This window comes from Lissotriton vulgaris, chromosome 5 (genome assembly GCF_964263255.1).
Source record: "Lissotriton vulgaris chromosome 5, aLisVul1.2, whole genome shotgun sequence".
NCBI classification, from domain to species: domain Eukaryota; kingdom Metazoa; phylum Chordata; class Amphibia; order Caudata; family Salamandridae; genus Lissotriton; species Lissotriton vulgaris.
Window position 1 is genome coordinate 1290785006 of NC_141693.1, and position 13572 is coordinate 1290798577.

A 13572-nucleotide genomic window follows, 5' to 3' on the forward strand; every position below is an offset into this window, starting at 1 on the left:
TGGCTTGGTAGTTCGGGCTGGACTGTTCCCATGTGGCACAGGGTCAAGGCTGATTTGCATATAGCCATTGTCTAACCTAGGGTGGTGTGGAGTGCAAAAAAACGATGGATTTGGGCTCAGATCTTTGTACTGGGGTGAATGTAAGACATTGTTCTGCATTCTGTCCATCAACTGTGTTTTTTGCAATGTTCACCCCGAGTGGGCTGGGTATACTCAGACGTGAGTCCCAGGCACTCCACTTCACTGGAGTCAATCTATCCAGGCTGAAGAAGGCTGATAGCCAGAAACCGGTCCTTGGATGCTTGATTCCGGTCTAGGAAAGACATGGCTTGGTAGTTCGGGCTGGACTGTTCCCATGAGGCACAGGGTCAAGGCTGATTTGCATATAGCCATTGTCTGACCTAGGGTGATGTGGAGTGCAAAAAAAACGATGGATTTGGGCCCAGATCTTTGTACTGGGGTGAATGTAAGACATTGTTCTGCATTCTGTCCATCAACTGTGTTTTTTGCAATGTTCACCCCGAGTGGGCTGGGTATGCTCAGACGTGAGTCCCAGGCACTCCACATCACTGGAGTAAAGCTATCCAGGCTGAAGAAGGCTGATAGCCAGAAACTGGTCCTTGGATGCTTGAGTCCGGTCTAGGAAAGACATGACTAGGTAGTTCGGGCTGGACTGTTCCCATGAGGCATAGGGTCAAGGCTGATTTGCATATAGCCATTGTCTGACCTAGGGTGGTGTGGAGTGCAAAAAAACAATGGATGTGGGCCCAGATCTTTGTACTGGGGTGAATGTAAGACATTGTTCTTCATTCTGTCCATCAACTGTGTTTTTTGCAATGCTCACCCTGAGTGGGCTGGGTATGCTCAGACGTGAGTCCCAGGCACTCCACATCACTGGAGTCAAGCTATCCAGACTGAAGAAGGCTGATAGCCAGAAACCAGTCCTTGGATGCTTGATTCCGGTCTAGGAAAGACATGGCTTAGTAGTTCGGGCTGGACTGTTCCCATGAGGCACAGGGTCAAGGCTGATTTGCAGTTAGCCATTGTCTGACCTAGGGTTGTGTGTAGTGCAAAGAAATGATGGATTTAGGCCCAGATCTTTGTACTGGGGTGAATGTAAGACATTGTTCTGCATTCTGTCCATCAACTGTGTTTTTTGCAATGTTCACCCAGAGTGGGCTGGGTATGCTCAGACGTGAGTCCCAGGCACTCCAAATCACTGGAGTCAAGCTATCCAGGCTGAAGAAGGCTGATAGCCAGAAACCGGTCCTTGGATGCTTGATTCCGGTCTAGGAAAGACATGGCTTGGTAGTTCGGGCTGGACTGTTCCCATGAGGCACATGGTCAAGGCTGATTTGCATATAGCCATTGTCTGACCTAGGGTGGTGTAGAGTGCAAAAAAAACGATGGATTTGGGCCCAGATCTTTGTACTGGGGTGAATGTAAGACATTGTTCTACATTCTGTCCATCAACTGTGTTTTTTGCAATGAACCAGTTTCTCGACCACCCGGGACAATCTATTGGTGAGTACTTTACCCCAGATCTTAACCTCAGTGTTTAGCAGTGAGATTGGATGATATTCCTCACAGTGCATGCCACTGTGGGCCAGCTTTGGGATTACCACTATGTCTGCCACCCGGAAGTCCCTAGGCAGCTGGCCCTTCTTTAGAGCTTCCTGGAATGTTTGTAGCAAAAGCCGGCCTCCTCCATTTTGTTTTGGCTCAGTCTCCTGCTGCGTTGGCCATGCAGCTGCCTCCGTTCATTTATGTCGGGCCCCGCACAGTTCAGCTGACCTCAGCGGGCCCAGTGAGAGGGGAGGAGTTGCCACGTTCAATGGCTTGATCCAGTATGGCGAGTCCCAGGAAAAGGCACCAGGTAAGACAAATTATTTTTGTGACGGTGCTAGGCTCTTCTACAGAGAGAACCTTTTGACCTAATATCAGAGCTCCCGTCTGATAGTCCGTCATTGTCAACAATTGTTCCCAGTGCAGAAAATCACTTTGTCATGGGGACTTTAAAGTTAGTGTTCACATGTTTCCACTCAGGCTTTGGTTCTGGAGTTGTACTAGGACTCCTGCAATCCACAGGCCTATAAAAGTAACCCAACGGGATGCCAATAATCTTTGTATTCGAGGGCAACAACACACCCAAACTAAACAGAGTCAACTTACCCAAATTGGGGGACCTAAAGTTCATTACAGTGCAGAAGATACCCTGAAAAGTTTTGATACTTCTGCCCACCCAACCTACTCCGCTGACCATGTTGATATCATTAAAAAGCTGTCTGGTTAAGCCTGTTCTCTGCCCAATTCAATGATAGATCCATTTTTTATTTTCTCCCAAGTCTCTCTTTGATTATGTAGAAACAGGGAAATGTTTTAGTGCAGTTACATATGGAGTAGCCTGCGTTGGAAGATCTAATATGTTTTGGTGACAGGTAGGTTGCTGCTTTGCCTGATTAAAATTATGGGATGGATTTAGATTGGACCTTGCAGTCACAATTACCCAAGTTTGTCTGTGACATTCGGAATTACGAGCCCTATCTGTACCACTCTCGCCCCCCCCATCCTTCGAGGCTGGTATTGATTTCTTGGCTAAAGTGTCTGTCTGTGAGATAGAAGTCGTTTTTGCTGAGTGTCCCATTGGTGTTTTTACCTTCTGTTTTAATTCTAAGCAATTAGTAGAAATGTTTTCAACTGTCTGTAATCTGGATAACATCAAGTGAGTTGTTTTAGCAGCGCCTCAATTCCATGAGTATCAAAGTCAAATTAGTGAAGACATATGTCTACGTTGTGTTCACTGGAGACGCACCCATATGCCCTACATCAAGAACCATATTGGCAGCTATCCACCTCAAATTGCATGCCTCAGCCAGCACTTCAAGCAGCCATTCTCCCCTGCTCTAACATCTACAACGTTTTAATTTTCTTACCACCCTATTACTATCGCTCCCCATAGGGCATTGTAGGAGGTCTGCCGATATTGCTCAATTGTCTGGTATTCCTGGTCAACATGCCAAAAAAGCTCAACCTAATTTTGAAAATGTCTCTATATTGTCATGTGCTTTACTTTAAAAAAAAAACAAGTATTCATACATTTGTGTTAGTGGCTGAAGAGTAGATCCCATGTTTTATTCAATTTATATAGGGAATACATATTAAATAAATGAAAAAGTTTGTTGATGTTGGACTAGCAGCACTAAGGCAAATGTTGCTACTTTTGTGATATGTGACACACATTGAGTGCAATTATGATTGTGTAAGGTTAATATATATATATTTTCATCATGTCCTATAAAGAACGAGCTCCTTTTTTGTTGCTACGACTTAGTAAGGATACAAATATTAAAACATAAACATAAACATTTTGTTGGAGCCATCAAATTTATATTTTCAGTAGTAAATCAAAAATAATTAATGATGGGGTAGGCTCTGATTCCAGTAGCATTGGCATCCTGTAGCAGATGTCCTCCTCCTACAAGTAGCTGTAAAACCTCTTCATTATCTCCTGGTTCGTCATCTGAATGGACATCTTATATGGATACAGGCACATGTTGTCTGATACAAATGTTGTGGACTATGCAACATAGGAGAGTAGTTTTGTACACCTTGTGTGGTTGGTTGCATGCGCCAATTCACCACAGGATTGGTGTAGGCATCTGAAGTATTCCCTAAATTGTCGAAGCGCACATTCAACTGAGTTCTTGGTTCTACGACCTTTCTTGTGGAATTCCAGGGTCATGAGTCCTGGTCACTCAGAGCGGATATTCAGAGTTAACTAAAGTATATGTAGCATATGGTTAGGGTAGATGGTACAGCGATATCAAATGCATGCTTATGATGATTGCAGAATGTAATGTTGGTGCAATTTATGGTTTATTGAGCCAAACATAATGGCCATCATTCGTAAGGCTATTGTGAAAATTCCTTCAATAGTGAAACCAATTGTTGAGTGTATTTAGGGGAAGCTAATCTCACGATAGCTAGATTTTACTTGAACCAGTTAAAATCATCATTGTTGTTCAGTTGTTGACTTAAGGGTCGAAACTGAAATGTCAACAATTGTTTAGTTGACCGATCGCAAAAAACCTTAGATTTTATACAATAATCTCAACTTTTATACTGTTGTTCCATGAAATTTCTGAATTCTGCTTTTTAATTCATAATTATTGTTTGTTCAGTGCACCATTGTTTGCATCACACGTTTTTCTGCAGCAGAAAAAAGCCACAATATATATATACAGTTTGCAACACTCTTTCAAATTAAGTTTACTATTCCATGACATGTAGTAAGTTCCAATATTTTAAGAAAAACTTTAAACACAAACTACTCATCGGTCACCAGGAAACTCTTTTTGTCGATAACTACCTAAGTCTCTCCCCAATAATTAAAAACACCTACATTTTTTACTCCAAACGTCCCTCCAAATGGAAAAGCATCTTCCTCCACCACCTCCCCATCACCAGATCATGTAAAATCCCGTATGGTTTTAAATTGTCCACCTTCCCTTCTCCTGCTTTCCTCTGTGAAATAGACATCTCGATCTTCAAATCCGGCAACATTCTCATCCAAGCTTCTGAAAATCACCTCTCCATCTTTGAAGAACATTTCAGCACCTTTTCCTACCTACTCTCCATCACACCTCCTAACACTTCACCCTCCCAACTGACTGACACCTTCTCCCCCTCCCCCTCCCCTTCCTTGTCCACAACCCCTCACCCTACAGATAATTCTACTACGTACGATGTCTCTCAAACCCAAACCCTCTCCCCCTCCCCTTCCTTGTCCACAACCCTTCACCCTACAGACACTTCTACTATGTATGATGTCTCTCAAACCCAATCCCATATTAATCCCCCTTTGTTAGCACACCCCCTCATCTGGACACCTCAACAGCTAATTCCACCTCCCAAACCCTTTATATCCCTAATGTCTTCTCTCCACCCACCACTAGGCACACCCCGTCCTCACTGCCTCCCCCAGCTCCCTCCCCCTGCAGTTCCTATTATCACTGCCCGTCCCAATTTCTCCTACCCCTTACTACCTTCCCCCTTATCCAGGATGCAACTTCCCCCCTCTCCTCTCTTGACCCCTCACCACCTCAAAACACCGATTATGACTCTTTACACCCCCCTGCTGATCACACAGTCCCCTCTTCATCCACCAACCTGAAAACGCCTCTCCTCCCCCAAAGCCTCCCAAACTGTACACTGCACAGACCACTTTCCCTGTAAACATCTGATCCTACTCTTCTCCCCAACACCTTCCCTCCCTCAGTACCTATAACTCCTCTAACTCGGACTCTATCTAACATTGAAAACTATCTCCTTTCTTTGTCTTCTGAACTCTCCCAACTCAGTAATGTTCTGAACTTGTCATCCAAACTTTTACAACTGAGGAAAGATTTCAATTCCCTCTCCTCTGAAATCTGCCAAAACCGCATGACTTCCCCAAGTCTTGACTCACCAAACCCCTCCAAACCCCAACATTGGAGAACCTTCCCCCGCTGCAACTGTTCCCATAGGCCCCCCATGCCACGTTCCCCTTACCCCCTCTGACCTCCCTGACCCCTGTCTCTCTTACCTCCCTAACTATCCAATCGACCCCCCACCCTACCATTCCTGTGATCCTGGGGACGGACAGAATCCCTTCCTCCCCCAACTACCCTAGACCCCCATCACAACTTACTGCTATCCAACCATGCCCTGCCAACTGCACCATCCCTGTGATCCTGGGGACGAGCAGAATCCCTTCCCCACATCTCCCCCAGACACCCACCACAACTCTCTGCCATCCAATCCTGCATTCCCCCCATAAACAACCAGAAACCCCTCGCATGCAAGCTAGTTAACTGCCGCTCAGCTGTCCGACATGCGTCAGAAATAGCTCAATCCATCCTCAGTGATGATATTGACATTGCCTTCCTTACGGAAACTTGGCTCAACGACCACTCTACATCCATCCTTGACCTACTCTAACCCCCGGTTACTCCATACTCACAAAAGAAAAACTAGGTAGAATTGGAGGTGGTCTAGCTATCATCTTTGAAAACCAACTTAAACTTTCGCTTGTTAAGAACACCGACCCCATCACCTTTGAATACCTCAGTGCAGAACTTATAATTCAGGGTGCCCCTCCTGTTCGCCTATATAATATCTACCATCCTCCTGGCAAATCCCTTCCTTTCGCAGAGGAACTTTCCAACCTCCTCCCCCAATCCTCACTGTCCAACTCTAAAAATCTCTTCCTTGGAGTCTTCAACCTCCCCTGGAATGACTTCAAAGACCCTGCAACTAATCTCCTCTTGAATCTGCTGGAGATCAGTGACCTTAAATAAATCTGTCACTCTTCAACTCACTCCAAAGGGGCCACTCTTGATGCCATCCTCACTGATGATGATGTGGTCTCCCTTTCCAGCATCATCCCCATCGACTGGTCTGACCATCATCTCATCCTCTTCAAGATCAATACTACTGCCCCCGCTTCCATGCCAAAAGTATCAAACACAAGAAACTCACCAGAAACCTTCCCACCCGGCGAACTTGAAAATAAAATTAAAACCCAACTCCTGCTAGCTCCCCTCTCCCAAAATGCCAACACCCTCACTGAACACTATAATAAATCAGTTACCGAGGTCCTAGACCAAGTGGCCCCCCAAACTTAATACCCAAAGAAACATACCTTCCAAATTCTGGCTCAACCCTGATCTCCACAACGAATGACGCTCCCTTAGACTTTCTGAAAGAACTTGGAGGCAACACCCATCCTCCTCCCATCCAGCCCTCATTCCATCTGCTAGGTCCATCTACAAAAAACACATCCTCAATGAAAAGTCCACCTTCTTCCGCACTCAGCTTGATGGGGCCAAAAATAGACCTAGAGAACTTTTCAACATTGTCAAAAATCAAACATCATCTGCCCTCCAAAAGTTGACGGCCTCTACTGAGAAATGTGAAGAAATTGCAAAGTTCTTCTATGATAAAATCAACAAAATAGACCAATCCTTCAGCTTAAATCCGCTTTCTCCTAACACACCACTTTCGTATGACATTTCTCCTGATTCTCCTTCCCCCTCAAATCCTCTACCTGCCCCTGCAGATCTTTCGTCTGGTTTCCTCCCACCTAAACCCAACCCTTCTCTCCTTCAGCAACTAAAAAACAATGCCTCCTGGCATAATTTTCACCCTCTATATAACAAAAGGAGGAGTACCACCATAAAAAAAGGCTCAAAGAGCGATTTTGGTGGGATGAAATTCTAATGAGAAAAAAGAAGAAGTCCTTCTTTGTTTTTAATAAACCCCTCACTCACCGACCTGGTCGGTGACATGCTTCATCATCGGGGCCACCTTGACAGCCGAGTGCCGTCAAGGTGTGCTGCGACACCTGGAGTACAGTGGAGCGGGTATGTGAGTGATGAATGCAAGAAAAAGAAGTGAGTTAAAAATTGTCCTGGTATGGCTTATATGTGAAAACTTTATTCTTAAGACTACTGGACAATAATAAAAACAGTGTATGTGTCGATACAGTAAAGGTTTTATTATGACCAAATGTATCTATAATATGTGTGCAAGGTCTACATGTTTCAAACCGCGTGGAAAATGCAGGTTTTTCTTCAGGACCAAAAAAGGAAATGGGTGGTCAGGGTACACTAACGCCCTGCCATACCTGCAATCCTTTGTTCCCTAGTAACAAAAATAGTTACAGGGCAAGAGAAAGGTAACCCAAAAGTGGTTACAACAATAGCAAAAAACTCCTAATCAGGGGTTAATTTGCCTGCACGGGTTTAGAGGGAAGGGAGGCCACAGTAGAGAAAACATATTAGTTTCCGTGGACAAATCAGGCTGTGTACCTATTTCGCCCTCGACCGTCATGGAGGGGCGAAATAGGTACACGGCCTGATTTGTCCATGGAAACTAATATGTTTTCTCTACTGTGGCCTCCCTTCCCTGTAAACCCGTGCAGGCAAATTAACCCCTGATTAGGAGTTTTTTGCTATTGTTGTAACCACTTTTGGGTTACCTTTCTCTTGCCCTGTAACTATTTTTGTTACTAGGGAACAAAGGATTGCAGGTATGGCAGGGCGTTAGTGTACCCTGACCACCCATTTCCTTTTTTGGTCCTGAAGAAAAACCGGCATTTTCCACGCGGTTTGAAACATGTAGACCTTGCACACATATTATAGATACATTTGGTCATAATAAAACCTTTACTGTATCGACACATACACTGTTTTTATTATTACGTAGAAGTCTTAAGAATAAAGTTTTCACATATAAGCCATACCAGGACAATTTTTAACTCACTTACTTCTTTTTCTTGCATATATCACTCACATACCCGCTCCACTGTACTCCAGGTGTCGCAGCACACCTTGACGGCACTCGGCTGTCAAGGTGGCCCCGATGATGAAGCATGTCACCGACCAGGTCGGTGAGTGAGGGGTTTATTAAAAACAAAGAAGGACTTCTTCTTTTTTCTCATTAGAATTTCATCCCACCAAAATCGCTCTTTGAGCCTTTTTTTATGGTGGTACTCCTCCTTTTGTTATATAGTTACCTATCCCAGGGGATCAGGAGTACTCTTCCGTCCACCCAGGTGGATAAAATCCCTTTACTCTCCCTATTTGTTTATAATATAATTTTCACCCTGTCACCGAACACAAAGTCAACAACATCATCGCTAAGCTAACACCATCCTCCCACACCAAAGACCCTCTGCCTCCTAACCTTGTCCAAGACCTATAACATATCATTGCCCCTTTATGGGCCACTATTATTAACTACTCACTGACCACAGAGTGTGTTCCCGCCTCCCTCCAATTGGGTAAAATCACACACATTCCCAAAAATCCTAACACAGATCCCAATGACCCAAATAACCTCTGACCCATCTCTAACCTCCCTCTTCTCTCCAAAGCCCTTGACAAATGTGCCCTACTCCAGCTTGATAATCACATCAACACTTTTGACCTCTTTGACTCACTCCAATCTGGCTTTAGAAAAGGTTGCAGCACAGAATCTGCCATACTCAATATAGTGGAGGACATTCATCATTCGCTCGACAAAGTTGAATCATGCCTCCTCATTCTCCTTGACCTTTTGATACTGTTAACCACTCCGCCTTACTAAACACCCTCAAAGTCCGCTTTGGCCTTAATGGCCTTGTCCTCAACTGGTTCACCTCCTTTCTCTAACACAGAACCTAACAAATCAAAATTGAGAACTGCCTCTCCAACCCCACTCCAATCTCTCTCAATGTCCCCCAGGGATCCATTCTCCCACCTGCGCTCTTCAACCTCTTCACGGAATCACTCACCCTCATTCTCAAACAAGCAGGGATAAATTACCACCTTTATACAGATGACACACAACTGTACTATAAGATTAAATCCCACTCCGATATCCTTCACCTAAATGACACCCTGACCAAGATCCAATTATGGTTCCACCATAATCATCTCAAACTCAACCCTAAAAAAACTGAAATCATTCTCTTCACGCCTAAAAACAACCCACTTCCCATACAAGAATGGATCTCTGACCTTAATGCGCTCAACTGCTCTCTCACCATTTCTAATTCAGTAAAGTCTCTAGGCATCACCATTGACAATAGCCTTACCTGCACCTCCCCACATAAAAACCACAGCCAAAGGAGCACTCTTCACTCTCCGTCATCTCAAGAAAATTAAGCCCTTCATCCCGGCAGATGACTTTAAAACTGTTGTCCAATCGCAGATCCTGTCGAGATTAGACTATTGCAAAGTTATCTTTTCTTCTAATTCTCTGCTAAGGAGCACTGTCATTCTGTGAGCTGGGTTGAAGTAAAAGTCCTTCTTTTATTTTTTGGAAATGGCCTGGGTTGTGGCTTTAAAATTCTGGTCACCCTAGCTAGAGGGGGCTCCTCCCCCTTATTTATTTATGCATTTTTATATAGCGCGAACTTTCCCTGAAGGTGTCAGAACGCTTTATAATAGAACCAGTTACATTACATAAGGACGTCAGAGTACATGAATTACATAAAAGATACAAACAGATAAACTATAAATTCACATAAGAATGCTAGTAGGTACATAAGTACATACGTCTACTGCATATACTAGGGGTTAGAGTTACATATATACTTGTTGCAAATTCACTCATGGTTACATTTAAAGAAAAGTTGACGCGATTAGGGTTGGACAAATATATTTTACATATTTACAGAGCATGATCTTCTTGCCATTGCTGAGGTTCTTGCTTTCAGTCCGGCCTTCAGGGTGTTGTTTTACTCATGGGTGGTGATCTTGGGCCTGGAGGGATGCCCGAGCTTGTGATGGCCAAATGTACTCCATGCCTGTTGTCCCGTTTGCCTCAATGATCCTGGGACCTTGAGAATGGTTTAAGGTGCCCGGGCCAGTTCAGGGCAGAGGGAGTCTGATAGCTGAGCAGTGCAGGGGTTGAAGGCATCATTCTCTATAACATAGGTGAACTCAACCATCCCCTGCCCAAGGAGATCACCGACTTGCAGGTGAGAAGAGAGGCAGCGTTGGAGCGCCCCCGCAGCTCGGTTCCAGCTTGGAATCCCAGCTTCTCTGGGAAGACGTAACAGGACTTGCCTCCGGTAACAGGACTTGGCACCTTCTGGTGCAATGGTAGTAGAGGCTAGTAGTCAGTCCCCTTGCCTAACAGCAGTAGGTCGCACACCTAGCGTTGGTGCTTTATAGCTCTAGAGGCGACTCCTCCCCCTTGCCTCATGATACAGGACTTGGTGCCTCCTGGTGCATTGGTACTAGGGGCTTGTAGTCCCCTTGCACAGCAGCAGCAGGACTGTGCCACGGGTTTAGTGTTGGAGCTTTATAGTGCTAGAGGTTTCAGGTGACAGGACTTGGTACCTCCTGGTGTAAAGGTAGTAGGGGCCTGTAGTCCCCTTGCACGGCAGCATATATTTATATAATTTGTGATTTTACAGGAATAAATGTCCAAAGAAGTCCTTTGTATCTGTGATTGATTTTTATTGAGAACATCAGGATTAGAGCCAGATGTGACAAAAACAGCCAACACATGTTTCGCCCCAAGTGGCTGGCATGCCTAGGGCTTCCTCAAGGCACGATATCAAGAAAGAACATCGCCCCAGTCATATTAGTAGCATTAGTCTCAAAAGGAAATCCAAAACAAACATCTCTGCCATCACAGAGGCTCTAATCCATATGTTCTCAAAAAAACAATCAAAGATACAATGAACTTCTTTAGACATTTATTCCTGCAAAATCACAAATGTCTTTTCTGAACTACATTTACAATTACCCGGTGGACACTAGGGATGTTGCCACCTGACAGGCATCCTACCTTCCACAGAATACGGGTCCTGTCCGGGTCACGTAACCCCTTGAGCTTCACCCCTGCTCCTGAAAATTGTAAATATATGCAGATTGCACTACCATGCGGTGGACAGCCTTAAATATGTGCCAGTGTTAAATACGTTTTGCTACCAAGCAGCCGCTAACACCAGCAAAAATTACGCACTAATTTATTTGAGAATTTGAAAAATTATTTTACTGTTGTAGTTATTAAACTAAAGTAAGAGTCACGTGGTTCACATTTCTGCCACAGAGAGTCCATTTGGGAACTCTTGTCTTGATATGCATTCTTGGAAAAGGCAGCAGGTAAGTACTAAAATCCCACGCAGACTTGCGAGTATGAAATTAGGTGAAAGCCAAAGACCTGCAAACTCTTTTTCTGTTAATGCTGACCATGGTAGTGATGCTTACTCAGATTCACATCTCTTCATTCTTCATTGAGTGGTCCACATTATTGTTAAAAAGCATGGATGCTAGTACTGACACTCGTGGGACCCCATGAGGAGAAGGTGCGGGAGTAGAGGAGTGATTCTCCGCCTGAACTATATTGGACCTGCCACTCAGGTAAGTTCTAAACTCATGTAAGACACTGTTGTCAATCCACATCTGATTCCAAAGACCTGTGAAGGGTGTGTTATAGGGCACTGCCTACTCACGGGTGAGAAGGAGGACTAGTAAGCAAGACTCTCCTTAGCCCATGATCTCAAAGGTATCATCAATCACAGATTGTGATGCTGCTTCTGTGCCGCAACCATGCATAAGTCGGGTAGGTTTGAGCCTGGCAGGCTTTAGGTTGTGACATGATGTTTCTTTTGGCATGTAACATTTTCTAATGTTTTACCCATAAATGGGAGCATGGTCGCTTTATTTAGCTGCGCTATAACAGCAAGTGGCTCGACCTGACCTCTTTTTAGAAAATCCTGAAACAATGATTGATCTTTCACCGCGGTGTTGAAATGTACGCATGCATGCATATATGCTAAAATGTTTGTCATCTTTGTTTCTGTAATGTTCCAGTCCAGCATAGGCGGTAACATTGTCCCCTTTGCTTGAATATTTCTTTGGTAGGAGTGTCAGCCAAGTTAGACTGGATGTGTCTTTTACTTTTTGAGTTTTGTCATGAAATAGATGTTCAAATTGTTCTCCTGTGTCATTTCAGGTGACAACAAGAGTGGGATGAGGTTTTTTAGCTACACTATAGTGTTGTTTATGGGAAAGTGTGTTTTTGACCGATTTCTATCTCGACCAGGGGATTATAGTGATCCTGGGTCAGCCAGCAGCTCCCCATTCTCAACGATGAGTAACCGGGACAATGAAGAAGGGGCGACTGCAGTTCGACCAATGGGGTAAAGGTGTTTGACAGCACACTCTGGGACCTCTTCAGCCCTGCTTGATCAGGCTAGTGAGATGGCCCACTGGATTCTGGAGCTCTGTAACAAAAGCTGGGTGAGAGGACAATGAAAGAAAAAAAGGGGGTGCAGAGAGAAAGTGTGCATTTTGTAGCATCAGTACTCAGCTCACCTGCAATTGACGCAGCTGGCGGCGGAGGCAGGCCACCTTTGGCCTCTGGTGATTGGTAGGGCTTCTAGATCCTGAGTCTGTCACTTGGAGTCTTGGCCTGCCTAGATCAGTAGTAGCCACAGGGTATCTGCAGGGCCTCTAAGCTCCCATCCAGCCAAAAGGAAAATGGCAGCACGCAGCGCCCCATTCTGGAAGCAGCACAACACTGTCCACATAGGTCTGCATCGAAGAAAGTGTTCAATAAGCTTTTGGGGAGTTTCAGGTTATGTTGCCAGTCCCTGACTGTTGAGCAAATCATTTAAACATCCTTAAAGTCTATAAATTCAAACACGTACGTTGGGTGGTGTTTCCCTTCTCCGAGGCACTGCTGGAAAGGACCCCACTTGCCTTCTTCCCAGAATGACGAGTGATGGTCAATGCCCACTTCCATCTGGTTATTGACATCCTCCGGGGCTCTGCTCTGGTACAATCCTGGTGTATTACACTCAGACAGGTCCTTGGGACATAGGACTGAAAAGAATAGAAGGAATATATGGGAACTGGGCTGTCCTTGCTGTTCTCTGTGTACAGCAGTCATACGACAACTAACAACCTTCATTCATGCAAACGTAAACATTGTAACAGTTAGCTAAAGGTTAACCTCATGACAGGTGCACTGATACTGACCCATCCCCAGTGCAGGCTCATTCTGATCTTCACAGTCATCACTGCAAAA